The sequence below is a fragment of the Lathamus discolor genome, chromosome 3 (assembly GCF_037157495.1).
Source record: "Lathamus discolor isolate bLatDis1 chromosome 3, bLatDis1.hap1, whole genome shotgun sequence".
Taxonomy (NCBI): Eukaryota; Metazoa; Chordata; class Aves; order Psittaciformes; family Psittacidae; genus Lathamus; species Lathamus discolor.
This window is the reverse complement of record NC_088886.1, coordinates 61738171-61762424: the sequence shown is the minus strand read 5'-3', so window position 1 is coordinate 61762424 and position 24254 is coordinate 61738171. Positions and strand designations below refer to the sequence as shown.

At 42.3% G+C, this 24254-nt stretch overlaps 2 long non-coding RNA genes across 4 annotated transcripts in view; one reads left to right on the top strand and one right to left on the bottom strand.

Moving 5' to 3' along the window:
• LOC136012368 (uncharacterized) overlaps window positions 1–24254 on the bottom strand; it is a 126080-nt gene that overhangs the window by 21549 nt on the left and 80277 nt on the right. Inside the window, exons 1-5 of one of the 2 annotated variants that reach the window (XR_010611685.1) lie at window positions 21540–21635; window positions 13003–13116; window positions 9172–12223; window positions 5827–5985; window positions 2885–3031 (exon numbers count right to left, since the gene is read on the bottom strand). This is a non-coding gene — a long non-coding RNA (uncharacterized LOC136012368). Of the gene's footprint in view, window positions 1–2884; window positions 3032–5826; window positions 5986–9171; window positions 12224–13002; window positions 13117–21539; window positions 21636–24254 lie in introns of those variants that run through there. The other variant, XR_010611684.1, reaches the window with a different exon arrangement.
• On the top strand, window positions 11099–24048 carry LOC136012371 (uncharacterized). Of its 2 annotated transcripts, XR_010611688.1 has the most exons (4): window positions 11099–11383; window positions 15102–15151; window positions 16833–16931; window positions 23750–24048. It is a non-coding gene; the product is annotated as an uncharacterized LOC136012371 (long non-coding RNA). The 2 variants fall into 2 exon arrangements; XR_010611687.1 differs by lacking the exon at window positions 23750–24048 and having other exon boundaries at window positions 16833–17543.

The following is a 24254-nucleotide window of genomic DNA, read 5'->3' as shown; positions in this document are numbered from 1 at the left end:
AAGGATAATGGGGGATCCAATAAAGGATATTGCTCAAATAGAGCTACATTTAAATCGCCTAATGGCTTTAAGAGTTTTACCCCAATTAGCAAAGAAGAAACATGAACATTCAGTGACTTTCAGCATAGTATCTAAAAACCTTCATTAAAAATATATTCTCCAACTAAGGGCAGAATGGAAAACATCACTGACTTTTCCCTTAAAAACACTGATTTCTCTCAAAACAAAGGTTTCTCTGTAACAGCAAAAGTATCAAGATAAAAAGGACTCTCCTGTCTAAGCCCAGTATATAAATCATCTTCAAACTATGGTCATTAGTTTTAACGCAACTGTGGATTTGAATAAAGGAGATTGACCTATCTAACATATTTAAGACCAAATCCTACTGTTACCTAAATCTGAAATAAGTTAAGGCTATTGAAGAGAATCAAAAGCCTTTTTAAAATCAATAGCCAGAACAAATTCCTCATGATCACAATTTTGAGGATAAAAAAAATCCATTAAAGTGATGTCTTTGATTGCTATTAATGAAGCAATCTGGAATAAATCCAGAGTGATCCATATGGATAATCGAATCTCTCATTTTCTCACATTTTACAGGGCTTAGATTTGGGGCTTCAATAGTACGACAGTGCTGGGCAAAAGGCTCCTTTTTCCCTTCGACACTGGGCTGTCCAGCCTGGGCAGTTGATGGCACAGTCTCTAAAGGGAGTTACAGGAGCAAAACACTCGATGTTCAGAGAAAGAAGAGCTCAAACGAATCAGCCTCCAGTCTCCACCACAAATCCCCAAATACCTCTCCTTCAGTGCAGGTCTTGTGGAGGTTACTGTGGGCTGCAAAAACCATGAAAGTGCTGCTACTTAACTGGCACAAACTTCCCTCCCTGGGGTGCCCCCTGCATCCCCCCGAGATGCTTGGCATGCTCACTGCCCTGCCAGGCTCAAGCAGAGGCAGGGCTGTCACCTATGGGCAGAACTGGCGTCCAGGAGAGCCCCAGGTAAAACCCATGACTGGAGCTGAACTGATTTTTCATGGGAGGTAGCTGTTAAGCTCCTGTTTCCCCAGTTAAACAGTAAGAGATTGAGGCTTCTCTCTTTCTGTTTTGAGATAATGTCATGAACCCAGAGGCAATGTGCCTCCTCAGTCCTGGAGCTCTGGCCAGGTCAACTCATTCTGGGGTGGAATGTGTGAAGTGGCCCTACTCCTCCCTGTGCCCCCCCCCCCCCCCCCCAATGCCACACCAGGAGCTTTACTGTTCTCCTTCTCTTCCAGATTCTTTTTAGACAGGAGATTACAGCACCTCACCCCTCAGCACCAATTTTATGGCCTCCAGATACATCCTAACCAGTCTCTTCATTCACCAGCAGTTCCACTGCTCCCCGCATGCCTTGCTGCAGCCAGGCCACCTCCATAGAATCACATAATAGTTAGGACTGGAAAGGACCTTAAGATCATCTAGTTCCAGCCCCCTGCAATGAGCCTGCCTTCCACCCTCTGACCCTGCATCTCCTCTTCTCCCACCTGGCTGTTACCTTCCCTGGAGCATCAGTTTCTCCTTGCAAAGCTGACCACATTTATTCTAGTTCCCTTGGAATGCCTGAAAAATATGCCTCTCATACCAGCAACAGAACTTGAAAACTGCAGCAGAAAACCATCAGTGCTAGAAACTAATCCAGTTTCCATTTGTGGCTTTGCTTTTTTGCTGCCTGTAACATCATCTCTCTAGGGTAAGCGCCCACCTCCTTCACCCTCCCCTAAAGACAGAGTTGCCTGTGGTCTAGAAACTGTCACATCCTGCAAAACACTCCTGGCCCCATGTCACAAGGCCAGGACATGGCCCCCAGTTTCTGAGCAATGCTATTTCAGTCAGAATTCAATAAAGTACTTGTATTATATGAACCTGGTAGGAATCAATTTTTATTTGAAACCAAATTTTAGGTTTCAAGCAAGAACAAAAAGTCAGACAGCAGAAGTTAGACAGGAGGTCAATGAGCTTTGCACGGGCACCACACCAGGTCAGAATGATTCTGAACTTTCACCTTTATGATCACCCTAAATTATCTTTGAGCCAAATTTGATTTCACAGGTGTAGCAGCTCCTTTTCCTCCTAATCTGACTGCACACCAAAGGCAAAAGCTCAGGGGTTTGTTTGGTTTACATATATTTTTATCCAAAGCAGATGCAGGAAGGTGTTTAAAAGACAGATCTGTATGTAAAGAATAGTTACTAACAGAACCATCTGCCTCTCCAACAGCTGAAATTATATGTAAGAGCTTTCACTCCAACTTCACAACCAACTGATAGTATCCTGTTGCTCCCACCCCTGCAACACTTTCATTCATTTAGTTGCCAATAAAACCTATGCAACTCTGAGCTGGCTTCTGCTACAAGTGCTTCTTCTATCACGTCAGCCAACTCAATGGATCCATGTCTCAGAGGTGCCTCTTTCCAGAAGGGTACCCTTGGTGACCAGGGTCAGTATAAACTGCTACTTTTCCATATGACAGGCAATTAGGACAGAAGCTGTCTCTACCCTTACCAAAACCTATGTAAATATAAAAAATGAAGTCCAAGCACACCAGGTTGAACAAAAATCCAACTGTCCCAATACTGTTAATTACCAGTAGTGAATGTTAAGAAGTGGAAGTGTAAGAACAGGTCAAAGGCTGCATTTTCACTGCTGTAATGTACCCTCCCAGCAATCTATGTCTTAAGCAATCTTGTCCAGACCTGTTGGTAGCTGGTGGGGTTTCTAAAATCTTCAAGCTAGACTGGAGGCCAGTTGTTGACAATTCCTGAGAATGTATAGAGATTGCTGTTGTCATAGAGTACAAAGAAACTTCTTCCTATTTTTCAGAGGTCTGAAATGATCCTTGCGCTCACCTAAATGGATCACATTTGTTCTTCTTTGCCCACAGCACTGAATAGCTTTCGTCAAATCCTTTAATGGGCTTGAATCTGAGAGGTAAAAGCAGCTGCATTACCATGAGCTTTCTGGAACTTGTGCAAACACAGAACATCTGAAAACACCTGTGAAATGGTAAGAGGATTGTTAGGTAAATTGGGAGAACTCAAGGAACCAGTTTTAGCAACATTAACATTCTCTGCTGGTGATGAGAGAGAATAACTATTCACTATCAACATCTTCCCCTGCAGATGGGTGTTTCTAAGAGCAAAAGTGCTCAGCCTTGGCATTTGCAGGATGGTATGAAGAGTGTAGAGCAGGTTCCGGGAAGCTTGTCAGTTCCAGCACAGCCCAGCCAGGTGACAATCTACAATGACCACAGAGCAGCTCCAACATAAGCTAGACATCTCATCTTATGTTAAGGAGTATCCTCAGATAATTATTCGGCAGATTCAGTAAAGAAACTTGTCCTGGAAAGTGAAGTGTTTTCACATGTAGGCCAGTGCCTAAGATGGAAGGAGCAGAGAATAGGGGACAGGTATAGAAGCATTCAAAGTGGAGGTGATTCAGCCTGCTGAGCCTGCCTGTCATGGTCCTGATGTAGAACTCTTCCACCACGAAGTAAACTTATCAAAAGGAAGAGAATTTCTTTGCAGCCAGCCAGGGTAAAAGAAAGGATAGAAGAAGTTTTCTTCCCAATGCTACTAAGAGTCTCTACTGATAACACTAATGGGCAACACAGCAAATCACAGTCACAGCATTTCCTTTAAGCACCTCTGTCAGTAGTAAGCTCAGGGACACAGACTGAAAAATACAAATACAGTTATGCATTCCATTAGGTTTTCCGAAACCAAAGGAAATTTACCACCAGAGGAGAATGAATTCTGCTCCTAGTTACCATGATGCAATTCCAGGAAAGCTGACAAGAGTACTACTAACTCAAGTACGGGAAGAACCTATTCTCAGCTCCTGGAATGCATGTTAGGCTGTGCTGAACAGATATAACTATCTCACTACACTGAATTAAGAGCGCGCACAAGAGAGAGAGACCTTTTATGATGTTCTACCCATTAAAAAGAAACCCATATATACAGCTTTTTGTTATAAATAAACATGTTACCTGAAAACAGTTGCACACACTCATTTGCATAGGATTTGGTATACATCTGTGCTCTTCAGTAGTTTATTCCAAACCCTAAGTATTTTATATAATTAATGTCAATATGCTTGGCTCATGTGTTACAGAAGAAAAGCATTTCTAATTAGCCTTTTTGGTGTGTAAAACTTCAGTATTTCTCCCTAGTGTTTTCCAAATCAGGTTCTTTTTTCTACACTCCTGCACAGAGAGAGTGCTTGAGGCTTATGCACCACTCAAGTCTTACTCTGAAGATAGCTGAAATTGCATCTGCACGATAACTAGGCCTTGAGCTCACCCTCAACATGGGGTGAGGTTCCCCTACTATGAGCAATGTCGTAAGTCCCCATTATAAACTGGCCTTGTGACAAGTGAAACATTCCAATTTCCTGTTAAATTCAACCAACACTTTTCATATTGCCATTTATTACAGTGACACAATACAATCTACTTTTCAACCAAAGCAAAACCTACTTGCCTTCACTGAACCTCTGGATAATCTTTGGGAGGAACAAAACCTTCACAGCAGTGACATTCAGAGGCTTATCACAACACAACAGGGACACAAGTAAATCTCAATCAGTAAAAGAGACTCCAACTGTGGTGAGCTGCCCAGATGTAGCAATAAAGGTCAAGGTGAGCACTTTTTTGTACCAGTTGACCCTGCAGAAAAGCCAGACAAATTGACAAGTTTTTGCCAAGCCAAAGGACAGGTCCTATCAGCAGTAACAGTGGAAAGCTGAGCATTCAGATTCCCATTTCTTACCGCTTACCCCTCTTTTTTTTTGGAAGAAACTCAGCACTCAATTTACACTTAAGTAAAACCATGGTACAAGACTGACCAGATGCCTGTTGGAAGCAACAGCAATATTTTCCTTTTACTTTGGGTCTTGGATTAAACTCTAAATGAGATCAGAGCTAGATCTGATTTGTGGAGGCATACAGGAAGAAGAAATTGTGCTTCTCTATTAAACTGGATAAGGGAAGTGCTTTATTGAGTGCTGAAATAAGATGCGAGATTCCATGACAAGCTCAGGTTGTTTTTGTTTCCCATGTAGCTCTCATTTAACACAAAGAAGCTTATTTTCCATGTTATGGGGCCCTTGATCCTGCCCAATAAATATAGTATCTTCCCTGGAAGCATGAAGGCCCTGCTTTATAGGCTTGGCAACAGCATACATCAGCCTTGCTGGTTAATTCAAACAAGAATAGCAAATTCCTGAAACTTTGGCCAAATTACCATCTTTCTGGCTGCTTCAATGAGCTAATACTGTTGTGGAAACCTGGAAGCAGTCATCAAGTCTTTGATGATTTATTTAGTAGGAGTCATCTAGTAGCTAATTGTCCGCAGTTTCTAACCTCATTCCTGAGCACTGCTAATTCTTCTTTCAGCATTTGCAGTTTTCTCCTTAAGCTTTCTTACATCTCTATATGTAACATTTCCAGACAGCAGTTCAACTTTATCACAAATATGTTTATGAACTTGCCAAACCACATCCAAGCTCTTCAGACTCAAAAGTCAAAGATAAAATCATCCTCAGAGGGCACCTCACCCTTCTCCACCCAGGCACATGAAAAAAACCCAGCTTTAGGCTCTAACATTTTACATTTATAATGAGTCTCAGCCTTGGTTTATTGGTTTTCGGTTTTTGTTTGGTGTTGGAATTCTTACCTTTCCATTCTTCTCTGGGATTTTTCACCCTGGATCCATATCAAAAGAGAGAAAATACTGGTAAACCATGTAAAGGAACGATCCACCTTTTCTGTCTGTACTGCAAATCTTACCATGGCTGTAGTGCTGGCCCCAGTGAAGGTCTTAGCAGAGATCAGAGTTAACTAAAATGCTCAAGACATTTGATGGCTGATGCTCTGGGTAAGTTCAAAGAAGAATCCGATTCACTCTTGTGGCTCTGTTTCCACCAGGTTTACGTATGGTCCTGATGCCTGTGAAGGGGTAAAAATATAACAGTTCTGGTTAATCTCATGTGATTCTTCATGAGACAGAAAGTTCTTCCTGTTCATTTTCTGTATTCAATTATTCTGGTGCATGACTCTGCAACTGTCACATGTCTGTTTTGGGGTGGCTTCTTGCCACGAATGGATGAAGGGCTCTTTATGCCTGGTTTCTGTCTCCTATTTGTATGTTCATGAAGAAGCCTGGGTCCCTTGGGAGACAGATGACTCTATTTGGGCAACATTATCCCCACCATCTACTATGATCTGTGCCTGTGGGAAGATATTTTTTAAAGAAAAAGTTCGATTTTGCTAATGTAGCCATTGTTTAAACATAAAATACAATTAGAGTACCCACCCAGGGTGCATGTTGTTGTGTAATTTCATAATACTCTGTCTAGCTGAGTGTTGGCTTTCTACCTGCGTGCTTCACCACACCCAGGAATGCTGGTATTACACAATTATATACATCCTGTTGACTAATTACATAATAATTAGTGCTTTTAATATTCAAAGATGCACTCACATTGGTGATGCAAGATTTTACATCGTTGCAAACTGAACCCAAAACGTAACAAATATACAAACAATGCTGTTCATACAGCTTACTGAGCAGGGACTTACCTTCCAGCAGACAGCACAGAGTACTTCATATATTTTACACACGTTTGGCAGAGCCACTCTCCCCCACTGTTATTCTGGGTTCCACCTGCCTTATAAAGCTGTTCAAGTAATTCTGTATTCAAGTTAGAATTTCTATAGACTGCCTACTTCTGAGTTATGATCGCTTATCATGACTAGAGTTAATTTTTGGCTGAAAAAGCACTGTGATGTGCCTGGGGAAGGAAGATTGCTCCTCACAATGGCAATTCTGGAAGGAATCTAGAATATGCAATTTAAAGTGAGCAATTACCTAAAAAAATATCCCAAATACTGTTGTTTCAAAGTGTTACTGATGAGCCTAAGCCACTTAGATTTGGAAATGATTTTCCACAAGTTCAGTTGCAGTGTCTTGATCTTGACCTGGGCTCTTGGTTCTCACAATAGACTCGAGAGGCCAGATGCAAAGTCTTGCTCACCATTTGGATGTGGAGTCTTTAAGATCACACACTTCTTGCTGTAACCACGTCTTTACTTCTAAACTTGTTCATCTGAATTCAGCCACAATCCACAGAAGGCAGCGCAGAGGCCAAGCCCTGGGTTTTGCCCAGGGCATAGTTTTATGCTGCTGTGTACCAAGTGGATCAAACGTGATGTTTCAATAGTGTTTCTGGCCTGTTACTATTATTCCGTCTGGAGTCCCCAGTTGTGCACATAGCCCTTTCTGATGGAAAAGACAGACTGTGTCCTCACCTCCAGCCATGTGTTTGCTGGGCAACACTAAAGAGTAACAAACATTTTTCACATAACTTCATTGTTTTGTTTTCTTCTTCATGAATTTGATTTTTAACTTTACAGTCACTGTGGCAGCAAATGATTTTTCAAGAGGGGGAAGTCATGTATGACCAACCTTATAGCCTTCTATGAGGAAGTGACTAGGTGGAGGGATGATGGTAGAGCGGTAGATGTAGTTTTTCTTGATTTCAGTAAGGCATTTGATACTGTCTCCCACAGCATCCTCATAGATAAGCTAAGGAAGTGTGGGCTTGACGATCAAGTAGTGAGGTGGATCGAGAACTGGTTGAAAGGAAGAAGGCAGAGAGTTGTGGTCAATGGCGCAGAATCTAGCTGGAGGTCTGTGACTAGTGGAGTTCCTCAGGGGTCGGTGCTGGGACCGGTGCTGTTTAATATATTCATCAATGACCTGGATGAGGGAACTGAGTGCACCCTCAGCAAGTTTGCTGATGACACAAAACTGGGAGGAGTGGCTGACACACCAGAGGACTGTGCTGCCATTCAGCGAGACCTGGACAGGCTGGAGAGTTGGGCGGGGAGAAACTTGATGAAATTTAACAAGGGCAAGTGTAGAGTCTTGCATCTGGGGAAGAACAACCCCATGTACCAGTACAGGTTGGGGGTTGACCTGCTGGAAAGTAGTGAACGGGAAAGGGACCTGGGGGTCCTGGTGGATAGGAGGATGACCATGAGCCAGCAATGTGCTCTTGTGGCCAAGAAGGCAAATGGCATCTTAGGGTGCATTAGAAAGGGAGTGGTTAGTAGGTCAAGAGAGGTTCTCCTCCCCCTCTACTCAGCCTTGGTGAGGCCGCATCTGGAATATTGTGTCCAGTTCTGGGCCCCTCAATTCAAGAAGGACAGGGAATTGCTTGAAGGAGTCCAGCGCAGAGCCACAAAGATGATTAAGGGAGTGGAACATCTCCCTTATGAGGAGAGGCTGAGGGAGCTGGGTCTCTTTAGCTTGGAGAAGAGGAGACTGAGGGGTGACCTCATCAATGTTTACAAATATGTAAAGGGTAGGTGTCAGGATGATGGAGCTAGGCTTTTTTCAGTGATATCCAGTGATAGGACAAGGGGCAATGGGTGTAAACTGGAGCATAGGAAGTTCCACGTTAACATCAGGAAGAACTTCTTTACTGTAAGAGTGACAGAGCACTGGAACAGGTTGCCCAGGGGGGTTGTGGAGTCTCCTACACTGGAGATATTCAAGGCCCGCCTGGACAAGTTCCTGTGTGATGTACTGTAGGTTACCCTGCTCTTGCAGGGGGGTTGGACTAGATGATCTTTTTAGGTCCCTTCCAACCCTTGGGATTCTGTGATTCTGTAAAGGAAGGACAAATCACTGCCCAGGAGTTTCTTACTGCACTGTTTCTCTTTTCATGGCACAAGAGGTTATAGTGCAAGACCAGCTTCTTCACTGAACGGTAACTTTTTGCTGCCCTGGTAAGTTAAAAATTGGCATTTCAATCTAAACATTTGCCCCTGACAGGTTCTTAGCGAACCAACACCTCTATGAAAGCAAATTCAGGCTGTCTGGAAGGAGCAGGATGCGAGCCTGCTGAAGTAAACATTACTGTTCAGGTTCAGGGACACATGCAAGGCAGCTTCACAACTCTCCAAAACCTCAGCAATCCGCTTTTTCTACCCCAAACACCAGCAGTAAAGTCAGTACAGTACTGCATTTCTCTGCATCAGGAAGACACTTAAAAGAGATCAGGGTTTTGAATTTGTAATGGGGGTTTCTGTTACTTCTAAAGGCTCTTATTTTCACTGCCTTCTTACCTGGTGTGCTTCTCCCATGACTGGCAGAGAAGCAACTTCTGAGGGACAACGGGATCCATCCTCATGGGTATACCCTGTGTGCACACAGCAACCTGATTTCACATTGAGGACCAGTGTTTCTTCTGAAGGCAGGTGCTTGAGAAGCTGTTCTTCAAACATGTCAAGCGCCAGTTGACATGATAGGTTAAATCCCTGTTTTCCCTTCTTTCCTGAAGGAAAACAAAGCCACAATGAACTTGCGCACTTTGCTACGTCCCCCCAGCAGAAATGTTGTGGCTCATTTGCATATATGATGAACAGTATTCCATTACTGAAAATAATCTGCACCAAAAAACTGCACCTGGCCAACAGCACAGGACCAGCTTGCTTCCTGATGTGATTTTAAATGGCTGAGATATTAAACCACTGAAAAACGGGGTTTATAATGGAAATACTGACAGACTATTAACTATAGCAGTGCTGCTCTAATAAATGAAATAGCCTGTCGTAATCTCTAATTCATAAATATGCAAATACAAGGCAGAGGATTTGCTCCAAAGGATGTCTCTATAATTTTAACTGACCTTTACTGATACTAAATGAGCCTGTTGCTTCTGGTTTTCAGCATTAAACAGAAAGTACAAGGAATTCTGCCTCTGCATTCAAGGCCCACTCCAGCTCTCATAAGCACTCATGGTAAAACCCTCTCTCCCTTCCATAGAAAAACTCTGGCCCCAGAACCCACAAAATGTGAGATGCCTGGCATTAAACTGAACTCTAGACTGTACTTGATTTTCATTCTGTTCTCATCTGTGTTAATTATTATTACATTAATTCTTCTGTTTGGGAGAAATTAAGCACACATTTGCCCCATGTGTCAAAGAGCTTGACCTGCCAAAAAGCACTCACTTGTTCAGTGATAAACAGACCATCAACACAATGATATAAAAGTTGAATTTTAACCAGTTTCCTGTTCTGGACCAAATGGAGGTAAATCCACTGACTTAATATTTAATAATCTAAACGTAATTTCTTTTTTGTGCCTCACATTGCACAGTAAAGAACTGGATGGCTAGCAGTTTTGCAGATTCCCAACCCATAATTATTTTAAGCTATTCATCCTGGTATCTGTCCATTGATGCTCAGCCAAATTGCCAGCAGGGGAGAGATCTGTCCAATCCAGGAGCTAAATGAGTCACTGAGAGTCAATCTGTTTTTTTCCCTTGCTGCTGGGATTTCCTTGGGTCCTGGCCTCTCTCTGCTCCAATCACACACACACGGCTCCAGGCGTGGGTCCTCTTTGGCTTCAGCTGCCTCCTGTCTCCCCATGTCTGCTCTGCTCATCACAGCTGTCGATGGGTTCTCTCTGGCTGGCCACAGAAGACCAATACTTCCATCGCACTGCTTCTACAGCTCTTGCTCTGAAGGAAAATGAAGACATCTTGGCCTTGTTAAATTTGCTGCTGAAGTAATACATCAGGTATCTAGATGGGAAGCAAACTACATGAATAAAATGTGTCGTCTGGGTTAGATACTAATTTATTTGCCTTAAGTTCTCTGGGAACAATATTTGCACTTTTTCCAGAGAACTCAGTTAAGTTCCATAGAAACCGAACACTAGTTTGACTTCTGCAGCATGGAAAACAAATATGAAACAGAGAAAAAATAGACTCATCAGAAATATTAGCTTCTCAGTATTAAAATGTCTGACAATGCCGCAAATACAATCTATAAACAGGAACATTTAGAGCCTAACTATTCACTAAAAAGTAAATTCCTTGCTTCCTCCCTTTTAGGGTCAGGATTCAATTACACAAAAATATGCAGCAGACTTAAGGACTACATGTAAGATTAAGATAACTGGTATTTCATGGTAAATGATTAAATTAGCTGACACAGTTTTATCCTGAACTTTGCCATTAAAAGTGACATTTTTGTGCCACGCACAGTGTAGGCTGCTGGTAATCTAAACTGCCTTTCTTCTTTCAAAGACTTTAAATAGCTGAAGAAGTCTTGTTCTTTACTCGATTTGCAAATGTGTGGAAAATATATCTACATCGTAACAAGAGGAACTAAGCACAGGGCCTTTTTTTCCCCTCTTTTTTCCTATTATACAAATACCTTAAGAAAATAGCAAGGAAATTCCAAACGCCCAGAGTCAGCTCTTCAACATGCCCTGTAATCAAGTCATTTATGTGACTCCACAGAGATGAGACATGCTGTCCTCCTCATGGTGAGTAAAAATAGAGAAATTACAGACGCCTTTCACTAAAAGTTTAATTATTCCTAGTATACAATTGTAAACCACTCTATGTTTATTCCTCTTTGCTTTCAGGCTTGCTTTTTTATGATGGAAGGGAGTTATGGGAATAATTTTGACAGAGAACAGAATTAGGACTGGAGGGCTGAAATGTCAGAGCTGGTGGTTGTAGTCACTGCCTTTCAGTTAAGCTAGCTGGGAAGGATCAACTTGGCTCCTCTGTGAAGATACTCACCCTTCAAAGCAAAGTGCAGCACATGCCACTGCACAGAGCAAGGCAAGGCCAGTTTGATGAGACACGTGGATCATAAGAGAAGCTTATCTTCTAAGTATTTGTCGTGGTTTAAACCCAACCACAAACCTCGTCCACTCACTCCCCTCCCTTCTTCTTGCCCTCCCCCTGCTCCTGGAGGGACGGAGAGGAGAATCGAAAAGAATGCAACTCCCACGGGTTGAGATAAGAACAGTTTAGTAACTAAGGTATAACACAAATCACTACTGCTACCACCAATAATAATAATGCTAAAGGAAATAACAAGAGGAAAGAATACAACACCTCAACACCAGCCGACCAATAACTCGCCCCACTCCCCCCAGCCCAGCACCGACCGATACCTCGTCCAACCCTGCAGACCCACCAGCCCTTCCGGCTCACCGCCGTTACATCCTGGGCATGACGTGCTGTGGTATGGAATATCTCTTTGGCTAGTTTGGGTCAGGTGTCCTGTCTCTGCTTCCTCCCAGCTTCCCCTCCTCCCTGGCAGAGCATGAGGCTCAGAAAGTCCTTGGGCAGACCAAACATTCGAGCAGCAACTGAAAACATCGGCGTTATCAGCACTGTTCCCAGGCCAAAAGATCAAAACACAGCACTGCACTAGCTCCTAAGAAGGAGAAAAATGACTGCTGCTGCTCAACCCAGGACAGTATTGCACTAAGAGACCATCAGAACTGGGTGGGAAGAAAAGCCATAGAAGCACTGCAGGAATGAAGAAAGGTGGCATGACACGCAGGCAGTGCATCCCTGGGAGAGGCCACGGAATGGACTCTGGCTGGAAAAGGTCTCACAGGCAATGGGAGATAAAATTCTTCAATTCTTGTTGTTTGACTTGTGCTGTGGTCAGAAAAATGGATCTTTATCCATAAAGTTCAAAAGAAGTAGCTCTAACAATACAAAAGCACAGGGACTGCAATACTGGTCCAGAACAGTGGTCCAGCATGTCCAGTCTTTCATTATGCAAGATTTCTCATTTGAAAATGATGCAATAGAAATGACAATTATAATAGAATAATCTACCTGAATCACAGAACGGTTGGGACACATAGTTCTCCACTCTCAGGCTCTGAAAGTTGGAGCCTCATAAAGAAGTCATTCATGCATTATATCATACTTCTTTTTGTGCACTGGCTCAAAGGTAAGAAAAGACTCCAAACACTGACTATACAATTCAGAGGGGCAAAGAAAGGTAAGTCTCTATACTTCAGCTTTTAGTAATCAAGGGCTCTGCTGAAACAGGAAGCTCAACAGACACCAAAGAAATTGGGGGGTATATTCCGGCAGAGAATTTGACCCTTTATCCTTCCTGCAGACTTACCAGAGGTGTGTGCATAACAGGAATGCTATGGCAAAGTTTCTGGATTCGTCGTTAACCATAAAGAGTTGAGCAAGATTTCAAACTCTTTCTCATGTCTTGGATCTTCTCTCAGTTCTAATAAAGAAGAAGAAACACAGCTTTTTACACAGCACCTTCCCCACGAGTTAAAGACTGCAGTTATACCACATTCACACAGTCACACCACTGTCATGAAAGGATGCCTTTCAGTGAAAAGAGTTTCATTGTTTGAGAACTCGTGCAAATGCTGAACAATGAAACTCAATCTGATTATCAGAAAATCAAACCTGACCATCTCACAAACTGTTATTCAATTAAAACTTCTCAGCTCTCCTACATCATTTCTTGGCTTTTACACATTGTGCAAAAGACAGAGCTACTTTTACATCTCTTTGTACATTTTAAACTTTGAAAACCTTTCAGAGCAGAGGTTATATGAATCATCTAGCTTTTCCAATTCCAAAATGTTTCACTGATCATTCATTATTAACTGAGTAAAATGAAGATAGCTGTGATAAATTTTGATCTCTCTCAAAGTAGCAGAAAGGATATGAAAACAATTTGTTCATAGTACTAACTTCTAGATGACATATGAGGGTACAACCCCGGTTTTTTTTCACTGTCACATACAACAAGCCTCTTAATAACCCAATCACTTATTATTACATTATTCCCCTTCCTAGGAACTCTTTCAGCCCGGTCTGCCATTTAGCAGAAATGCATTCAAACAACATAACCATGATAGGACTGGTTGCTGGCGACAGGAAGCCTGCCCACGTCAGAGATTAGGATTCTAACTAATGTCTAGGATTTTTCCTAGTTCACGTATGTTCTCTAAACATACATACATACATGTCTTGATGTGAACGCTTTGGGAAGAGAATAAGACATCTGTGACTGCTCTTAGATCTTGGAGTGATGTTTTTCAACACATCTCAGTAACTAGTGCTCTTTTACTAAATATACTGCAATATTTAGTGTACTAATTGTACACAAAACTTGAAAAAAACAGGAGAAAACAGTCCTTTTCAGGTGGCTCAACACAGGAACGAAACACAACCTAGAGAAGAACCATACTAACCCAGGAAAAAAAATGGAACTGGCTCATTTTAGTGAGTCGAGATCCTGGATGCATCTTGCTGCTTGTCCTTTGGCTGTCCGGAGAGATGGACTAGACTGAAGTTAGAGGGGCTGTTTGAGATGCACTCCACAACTATTTGTTGTGAAAAGCCATTATACTGTTTTACTCATTTAAACTGCTTTCAGTCTCACCATAGTCCCCCTCAGCTTGGCTCCTCCAGGGTCAGGCCTATGTGTAAGGGAAGCAGACGGGGACAGGAGTTGTGCAAAGCTGGTCATGGGCTTAATAAGGGCTTGATTCTGTACCAATGAAATCAAGGGGAGTTTGGCTCCTGTTTGCAATGGGAGGTGGATCAACGCTTTACGCCAGCTGTTCCCTGCTGGGTAGGGATAATCCCTTTGAAACAAAATATTTAACTTGTTCTCACTCTGCTGTTGTAAGAAGGCTTCCCATGATAATGCTTTCATAGGAATCAATAGGTGTGTCCCATTTTTGCTTCCAAATACTCCTGTTCCTGCAGGATGTATTTGCTGATCCTAAATTTAACACAAAAGCCCCCAACAAACCCAAACAAAAAGGGTTTCCCAAAGAGAGGATTCTGCTATTAACCATGTGGGTTCACAGAAAACACCACAGCAATGAGTTACAGGGTGGATCATCTGCTCACTCTGCTGGCCATGACAGCACCTCTTGCCGTTTCCTCAGCAAGAAGATGCAATAAAGGGGCAAGTTAATTCAAACAGCTGTAACTGAGGTGGGATCCCATGATCAGAAGTAAAAAGCTGAGGTCTCAGCAGGCAAATAAGATGATAGAAAACATAACCTATCAACAGTCATGAAGGGAGTAATGAAGAACAAAGTGTGGGAACAGCATTAGAAAGATGGGAGCTACAGGAGGACAGGATTAACAATAAAATCAGGTATGTGTGCTGCAGTCCGGATCCAAGTACAGCATTTAGTCTCACTTGCTGTTCCTGCATTTTGGTTTTATGTTTTGCAGGGAAAATAAGGTTCTGAAAGATGGCTGAAGCTGCCCAGGATGCTCTACAGGTCAGCAGCACTGTGGCTACTTCTAGTCCCTGCACCTATTAGTTAAGTTCAAAACCAGTGTGAAAGTTGGGCCCATTTACCGCAGCTTTCAGCCCAGTTCATTCCCTCTTGTCCCTCTGGCTGAGCTCCATTTGGCTACCAGACCTGGAACATAAAGTCTGCTCAGTTTTATAAAGCTATTATTTAATTTAAGAAGTCTCTTCCATTCCATTCTAACGAGATTTCCATAAAATACAGAGTCCTTCACATCCTCTTGGGAACTTCTGTTTACTCCATAAACAAGGACACTTTTGAAAAGCTCTAGAAGACTTCAAGGGAGGAAACTTCCAGAGACATTGCTGCTTGGTCTGGCAGCCGGGAAGTGAGCTTTCTATAGAGTTACATCCCCCAGAAGCAGGAACGTATGGAATCGTTTGAGCTTAAGAGGCTGTGACATCTTTATAGAAGGGAAGGAGGGACTGAGAGATGCAGTGACAGAGCCGGGAGCTGCATCTGGCTGACTGTTCCACGGAGCATTCTCCTTATAGATTTTTATGGTTCTCTTAGCCCTAATATTAAACACTTGACCTTTTCGTCAAACACTATTTTGGATTTTTTGGTTGGATGATTAGTTACTAAACATACCATCTGTAGTAAAAAGGAAACTGTAGTCCGATGCTTCAGTCTCAGACCTTTCAGGTATTGCTCCCTTGGCATTTCACGTTAGAATGTTGAGCCCTCCTATATTAACCTAAGTCACTTGATAAGCAAGAACCGCACAGCATTTTCACACAAGGCACAGGGATTCCTGAGGTAACACTACTGAGAACAGGGATTTCTCCTTTCCCTTCCCCTGCTAAACTGGTAGCTTTAAGGAGAATGCTGTAAGCATTATGAAGCCAAGTATAAGTAGGAGCTAGCTCCTGCCAAACAATACAACTTAGTTTACTGCCTACAAATAAGTGCATTTACCTTTTAAAGTTCTGCAAAGCAGCACTTCGCAAATGACTGCCCTGTGCCTCTCTCCACAGTGAACTCTTCCATTCATACTTTCCCCTCCTTTCCCCTTGAAGCAAAATTACTCATTTGCTTTTCTACTTCTCCCTCCCAGTACCTTTGTACCCCCATTTGGGAAACAAGTTTCCCATTTGGGAAATAAATCCCACCTCAAATATTTGGATTTAAAGGTATGTGGTTACAGACAGCATGACCCTGAACTTGTGAATACTTCTAATAGTTCTGGAAGAAAAAAAAAAAAAAATCGAAATACTTCCTGGAACTTGAAATGGTTTTAATAGGAACAGAACAAAAAGCTAGTGCAGAAATATCTATCAGCCTTAAGAGGACAAACTGCATGAAGAATTAAAAAGAGCCTTATTAGTAAACTACAGTGTTCAGCATATTTAGAAGAGGACCCCATGAAGTCCATGTAACATACTTACAGTATACTAATTCAGCTTGAACATAGAGAGGTTTGAGATTTGGGTAACTGACTCCTGACTCCTGGCAAGTGACAGAACTGCTTTATTTTTCAGCAGACTGGATCTGGTTCTGATCTCAGTCCTGAAATATAAGACTGGTACAGCTTCAGTCACTTCAGGAGAATCATTCCTGTCTGATACTAAGGTTACAGCTGCTCTATTAGATTTAATAAAACCAGCTGCTCTAAATCCTAGCATAAATTTCCTCTTTGTTATTACAGGATGGTACTTGTTATCCAAGCAAAACCCGAGGACTCGCCTGTTCACATGAGCAGTGGATGACCAGACCAGACTTCAGGATGGGCCTCAAATTCAGAGCTGTAATTCTATTTTCTTTGATTATGCACTAGTGTGCTGGAGGCAGCCTATGCTCAAAGCAGATAACCCTACTCTTTGCCATCTTAGCAATTAAAACGGCTGTGTTTAAGGATGACAAGAACTAGGAAAAAACACTTAAAAGCCCAGCCCTTCTAAAAATCACAGTGTCCGAACGGTTAACAAACAGTGAATTTTAGCTAGGAGCACCACCATGCTCCTCCAACTGCTGTACACTTTTGTCTTTAATAAGAAAAAGATATTACTGAAGCTGCAGACACTCCACTGCAGTTAAAGCATGGTTATTTAGCAATTACTTCCAAAATAAACTGCTGAAAACCTGCTGTGCTCCAGCACCTGCCAAATTGACAGTTCCTCCTGTCTCCCCTCTTTCCAGATGCCCTCGGTGTTGCTTACTTTACCTCTTGGCACACACTGGTGCAGTGACATGTAATGAGGTGAGGCTTAGGGCAGTTCCTAGTCATTGCTTCCAGAACTGGAAAGAGCTGGGACTCCTCCACAGTCCTGAACAACAGCAACCTGCAATGGAGTTGCTGCAGCAGCTGAGAATTTGCTCCCCAGGCATGATACAGATACTTGCTGATTCCAGAAAGCCACAGAACAAGAAAGCCTGGTTACAGGCATGGCAATCCTACCTGTTAGGTGTTTCATTACAGAAGTGTGTGTTGGAAGACTTGGACGTTCATTCCTCGATTACATGATGTGTCTCTACAGCACAGGGCAACACTGAGAAAGCTTTTCTGGCCTGATCACATGAACCAGCACATTCCTGTCTAACCCAGTGCTCCCACCTGCTTCAGCTACCTTTATACCTCAAAGAAGTTTACAAGTGCCCTATCTGGAGGTCTAAACTTCAGAAATCTATAGGCAAAGTGGTAATTGATCCAAGTGCTCTTTATACACGTATCTTGACTTAAGTATAGCCAGTCTTTGGCCATGTTCAGCTCCCATATAAGCCCAAGAAATAAAATCACTGTCAATGGACATCTGGGTCCATTGTTTTTGCTACATTACCAAACCTTCTTGCTAAAGAAAAAGAATTCTAATTCTGTGTCACTGCAGTATTGCCTTGACCCTTGAAGTCCATGGAGCTCTTCCAGGACTACAGAGTGCAGAGCAGAGCAAAAATGTTAAAACTGTTAGGATGCTGGTGATTAAAAGAGAGAGCTGTATTTAGTATAATGCTCTGGACTGAAGATAAAAGAGCAGTATATATATAAGACAGTTTCAAACCATGATAAAATTTGCCATCTTACCCACTTACGTTCTTATGTTTCTAGTCTGTATGGCTTATCAGAGGACTTTGGGACTAACATTTCATGTGCATTAATTCCACTAGCTGTATCCATGAAAAGCCACTTCTAAACCAGTGTTACATCAGTGAGATTTTCCCAAATAGGTAGAAGTGAAATAATGGAAGTTAAACACAAAGTCCATAGCAGGAAGTCAGTAGCAGAGCTGCGAAGAGTATGCCAAGGGTCCTGGCACCTAAATGCAGCAGGCCAGACCTTGACAACTCCCCCAGCTGAAAACTACTCTAATTATTTAGCTGTCAATCACAAAGTTGGACATTAAGGTTTTCTCAGCAGTTAGTGGGCATTAGCCAGTTATCTGTAGAAAATCATGTAATTCATTCTCAGAACTGAATTAGGAAAAAACTGGATTTCCCAAGTACTCCAAAGCATACCATGACCACTCTTCCCCTCCTTTTAGCTGAAGGACTGTGTTTCTCAGGGCACCCAACAACACCAACTGACTCCCACACGCACCTCAATACCAAAATCTCTCTCCTGACAGCAAGGGAACATTTACAACTGACTCTAAGGCGAAATCAAAATCCAGATTCCATCTCTAGAAGACCATTTCCCAGTTACACCATTTCAGCTTTCGTTCTCATACTTCATGGTTTTCAAGCACAATTTATCAACTGTGATGTATTTTACAACCTCCCATAGTCAATCAGGCTTGTATATGTTTGCCCTCTTCAGTATTTCCCATGCAGTTTAAATGGTTTTAGTTGGTATGGAATAAACACACAGAGATACCTAATATAAATCATTATGGCCTCTGGCCAAAACACAGGTTTAGCTGTGGGCTTGTTCTCCTACGGCTAACCATCTTTTTTCCATTACATCTAGCAGAAAGGATAACACAGGCTACATTCGTGGAGAAGCAGTTTCCTTATAAATCAGGCTAAAACACAGTGGCTCAGTTTCCTCAACTAGGATCTTCAGGTCTGCACTGCAACCAGGCATGTCCCAGGCACCATCTGCCTGTCTGTGCAAATGTCAGCACAGTCACTCCACTGTAGCCAGGATGCCTTGAGAAAACAGTCAGTCATGCTCAGAAGGTCTAATCTCCTTGGTCACAAATTTCTAATGATAATTATAATGGGTCCGTAGCTCCAAGAAATGAGAACATACATATATAAGGACAGAAAATCGACACATGGTAAGTGTAAGGTGTTATAAATATAGTTGCTGGCATTAACACAATGTGTTGTATTCTGAAAAGCAAAGCATAGCAAATATGTCTCTTTAAAACACAAAAGCAAAAACTTTGCCTTTACTCATTGATGTTTCTAAGCTATTTATGCTCAGGCCAGCTCCTGTCAGCTCGTCACAAGCTGTGTGTTTTCATTGCAATCTACTGCCCAGGATCACCCCAGCTCAGCTGGCATTTGCATTATGAGAAAACAAGATGGATTTCACTAATTTGCTTCACTCCTACCCTGCATCAATTCCTGTACATAGAACTCCCTTTAACTTTGGAATGTTGGTGGGATGGTAGTAGTGGGCCAAGAACGCACCACTCATCCAGCTCCTCTTCTTGCTTAGGCACCTGTCAGCCCTTATATTTTTGGTGTAAGATGCACCATTTCTCAGGCTGGAACATCTTATAGGAATGGTTTCTGTCTTGTCCACCAAATACCACAGCAGGGAAGGGAGAAAGGTCAGATGGATGTACTAATACAGCTCTGCTTTGAAACGTCTTCCAGTGGTGCATGTTGGGCCTCCAGGATGCCTTCCCTGCAGTTATGTTGAAATGGCTGAGGAAGGTGAGCTAACCAGATTCTGGAGTGCTTATTTTAATTCTATTATTACAGCTGAGGCATGTGACAGGCATATATAGTCACTTCAGTGTGGTTTTCTCACCACTGATGACAGAGAAGAAAGAATGCAAAACCTGAACAAACCAATGATACGTTTTTTAAATAAGAAGCAAAGACTTTTCAAGACTAGATACCATATAAGTCACTATTAGCTGATCTGTATACAAACCAAAGGTGTATACCAACAATACATTCCAAACGAATGCCTGGGCATTTAAGCTAAAGCTTGTTTGGCACAGTGCAGGTTGGAGCTCCAGATGGATGTAAGCCTGGGGGGGGAAGACACGTCTGCCTACAGAGTAATTGTTAACACTGAAGTGAGATTTTGTATCTTTTCACCCATCCTGCATCTTTATCAATGGGTTCTACCCTTCCTTTTTCACACTGGGGTCACATCGCTTACACCTGTTACTTCCACTGGATGACTAAACCAACTAAGCAATTACCTGTTTGTCCCCCTACATATACATTTGTTCTTCCAGTTAATAGGCAGATTATATGTAATGAATTTAGCAATTTTACAGGAAAGGTGGCAAATTCCTGTAATGACATGGTTACATGACTCCATACAGACCTACATACATACACATACATTCTTTAATACAGTATTTTAACTTCATTTTGCTAATTCTCCCTGTGCTTTGACACTGCATCTGAGTCAGACCAGAGCCCAGACATGGTGTCTGCTTCCTGTTTGCTGTTACACATTGTTGCTGTGGCAAAATGGCTGACAAGGGAGAAGAAAGCCTTTGAAGTATTCTGATAATCTCTGTCAAGAAGATCCCAGAAGCACGGATAAATGATTCTTCTTTCCCAGCCTTGCAACTTAGAGTACCAAAGGGTTCACTGCTGTTACCCTTCTTATGCAAAACCCATATGAAACCACTAGAGCATATTGTGAAATGGCATAGGCTACAATGTCATCAATATCCTGATGACACCAAGCTCCACGTCTCCTTTTCATTGAAGCCATATGTTACAGCTTCCTTGTGTCTGGCAGAGATAAGACATGGATGAAAGCCAGTTGGCTGAGGTTTTTCTAGATAAGATGAAGGTAGTGTATGGGTTTGGCAAGGGAAAAGTGCTTCGAGTTGACAAAAATCTGCTTTCAAAGTTGAGGGAGATTCCCATTGTCAAAATGCACATGGGATTTACCATCTCTTACCTCACCCTAGAGCCCCAGCTACAAAAGTGACCCAGATCCATTTGTCTCTTGCTAGGTGATACACATGAGGTGCTCGCTGAGTTTCAGTGACCAGTCAGCTGTTGGCAAGGCTCACAAGGTTAATGCAGACCCTACTATGTCTTTGTCACTACTTTCGGATGTCATTTAGCCTGTTCATAAAGATGTCCAGTGACAAAGACTCTACCCCTTCCCTATCTACTGCTGTATGCCACCAGACTCCTAGAAGAACACAAAGTATTTCTTAATGATTAAATGACACCTTTCATACTGCAACTGAAGCCTATTGGTACTTACCTTCTCCCAGGAATGTAAGAAACGATTATTCTCCTTTTCTTTGGAGCTGTGTTTCTCATGCAGTTGAAAACCTACATTATCTTCTCCTCTTGTTTAGGTTAGAAATCGCCGGATCATTCAGTCTTTCCTTGCAGATCAATTCTTTTTTTAGAGAGCTGATTATTATTTTTCATCTCTTCTCCAGCTGGACTGTATTTCTTGAAATGCAAGCCCCAAAGGAGGTCACAGTAAATCAAGTGACTTTTTAAGGTTCTATTAGATATAGATAGGCAGCAGCATTGTTTCTGCTCCAGGCCCTTCTGGCATATTTACTGGGTGGAAGATCTTTGCTTGTTATCTCTTCTGCAATATGATAGTATGCAGCTTACCAGAACTCAGCCCCCACCAACAAAATTACTCTTACACAGAACAAAGACCCATGGGTCAACGCAAACCAGATAAATTCTACTCTCATTTTCTAAATTCACAGAAACATTTTGGGTAACATCAGGTTCCTGTAAGATGCCCACCTATTCTGCCCACAATTCAGAGCTCTCCTCTTAATTGTTAAGCCTCCCCCCATCACATCAGCTTTCTTTGACCTTAGTCCCACCATTAAGTGGAATCTTTCTACTATAAAGCATTCTGTCGTGATGCTCTCTCAGGTCCAAAGCTGCTGATTCTTCCAAAAGCTTGAATCCTTATTTCTCCTTTCAAGGCCTTTCTTTAGTACTTGCAGAATTTTCTCCTCTCCACTCCCCCTTACCCCCCAGATAGAGAAGCAGGGGGAGTTAACGTTCTCAGGCCATTTGACTAGATGATCACTGAGGTTAATAATCCACCACTGTCCCTTGGCTGGCTGGCATGGGACACAGTCCTGTCAGTTCTGCAATGCAGCCTTTCCACAAGCCAAGTGAGAGGCCATAAATTGGATATAGCCACATGTATCCACCAGCAACCGCAAGACTGCCCTTAGTCATGTTGCACTGACAAGAGAAATGGGTTCATCCCTTTCAGATGCACACTTCATCATTTGCATGTGCCTTTTGTCTTTTATTTCCACAGTGCTACACTGCCACTGCAGGACTATTTTGGAAGCACAGAGCACGATTTCTGAGGAGCTTTGACTAATATAGGATAAGGCTGCTTATTCTATTCCAGGGCAGAGAAGAATAAATTAAAAGGGACAAATTCCATGTGTTCTCCATACTTTGCATGAGCTGCCAAAAACATGCTGGCCTGAGTACGCTGATGCCTGGGTTTCTTCAAGGAAAGAGAACCACGGACATATTCTCTGATTTGGGCAAAGTAGGTCTGTGGGCAGAGCACTGCACCTCTTGGCAAGACTCAGCACTGTGTCCAAGGGGGAGAGACAGAAACTCTTTGGCAAGTACGTAAAATGAAGAGTGTATTAGATGCAGTTTATACAAGAACAAGGAGGATGACCAAACAACAGCCACGCTGGTCACTTCTTAATTACTTTATCTGCTGAAGAGACAGGCAATACTTATGCAAATTACAGAGTCTCCATGTAGCACAAAGAAGTTACTGCTCTTCCTCCCTCTCCCTCAATGAAATTTATGATTCTGCAATTTATTAAATCCTTTGCTCACATGTGGAAATAAAAAATAATAATCTCCACGACACCCCCGGAGGAGCACAAGAGGCAGGCAGCTGATGCAAACAGCATGCCAGGCCTTCATGCAGGAACTAGCAGTATGAAGAAGGGGAAGCAGATACTTTAGACATAGTGCTGTTGTTCAGGTTAGGCTGCCCAGGGAGAGAACTCACGTGTTCTCGACTCATTACTGGGGATTTCTGGTGACTGCAGTGCCATTCACGAAACACTTACCCAGTGCAAGCAATGAGTATGAACAACCTAGATCTCACGGGCTTTCTGATTAGATTTAAGGGGAATGCTGTGGAGCCCTCGTGTTTCATGCCTTGGAATTACAAATTGTGCAGTGACCATCTTAGTACATAACATATAAATGCATTCAGTATAAACAACAGCCCTGAAGAACTGCAAGCTTTCTTATCTGCATATTGGGCTCTTTTTCAGTGTTTTAGGGGGAAAAAGGATGTAAACATATTTATGTAAAAACAGAAACCTCTGGTTAAAAAAGAAATGACAACAGCCTCACACTCAAGGGGAAAGGGCAGTACGGCTAAGTGCAAAGAACAGCTGGGGTACATGTAATGCTACAGTTATTTTTCTGTGCTTCCTCTAGGATGAACCAAAGACCTTGTTTTGCTGGCTGCTGAATGCCCTAAAGTCCCATTACACATCTTGGGAAAGGACCTTAATGGTTTTATTGGGACCCATATCTGCACATATAACATGGCCTTTGAAGATGAAAGGATTTTTTTTTAACTCAGCTTCCATTTGTTGCCTCTTGGTTGACATGTTCCTATATGGACACTCAGTCCCCAGATATCTGTTGCCTAATCAGGGACATCAATAACATCCACAATGGGAAAACTCTGGAACATCTATGAAAGTCATAAGTGTGAGGAATAGATCTCAGATGATGCAGATGCGGTCATTGCTGTATGATCAGATAAGCAACATTGCGAGTTCATTTCTGTATGCTAAATAAAATAAAAATGTCAATATTTACACATAACCTTCAAGGCTCTTACATTTGCAGCTCTTTAGTATTCAGTGCAGACCACATTTTCTTTAGTCCGTTACCAACAGCTTGGAAATTTAGTTAGAGGATGCAACCCAAATGT